Raw genomic sequence first — 311 nt, forward strand, 5'->3', positions numbered from 1 at the left:
GTGGGGACTACGCGGCTGGCATCTCACCATGCCTGTCCCGGCCGGCGCTGGGGAGGTTTCCCGGGGACAGCCCTGTCAGCCCTGATCCCCGTTCCCATCTCCTTCAAACCCCCACGGAGCCCCCCAAGCGGGGCTTCCCCCTGCCGCCGTGCAACAGGGAGCTGGGGAAAAGAAAGCTGGGGGGAGGGAGCAGAAAGCGGCCAGCAAAGCCCCTGCGAGCTTTTCCACCATGGTGTGGGCAGCTGCCCACTGCCTTTGCTGACCTGATCCCCCAGGGCTGGCCGTGCCCCTCCGCGCTCTCTTCACTGCCC

The sequence above is a fragment of the Nestor notabilis genome, unplaced genomic scaffold (assembly GCF_000696875.1).
Source record: "Nestor notabilis isolate BGI_N333 unplaced genomic scaffold, ASM69687v1 scaffold6607, whole genome shotgun sequence".
NCBI classification, from domain to species: Eukaryota; Metazoa; Chordata; class Aves; order Psittaciformes; family Psittacidae; genus Nestor; species Nestor notabilis.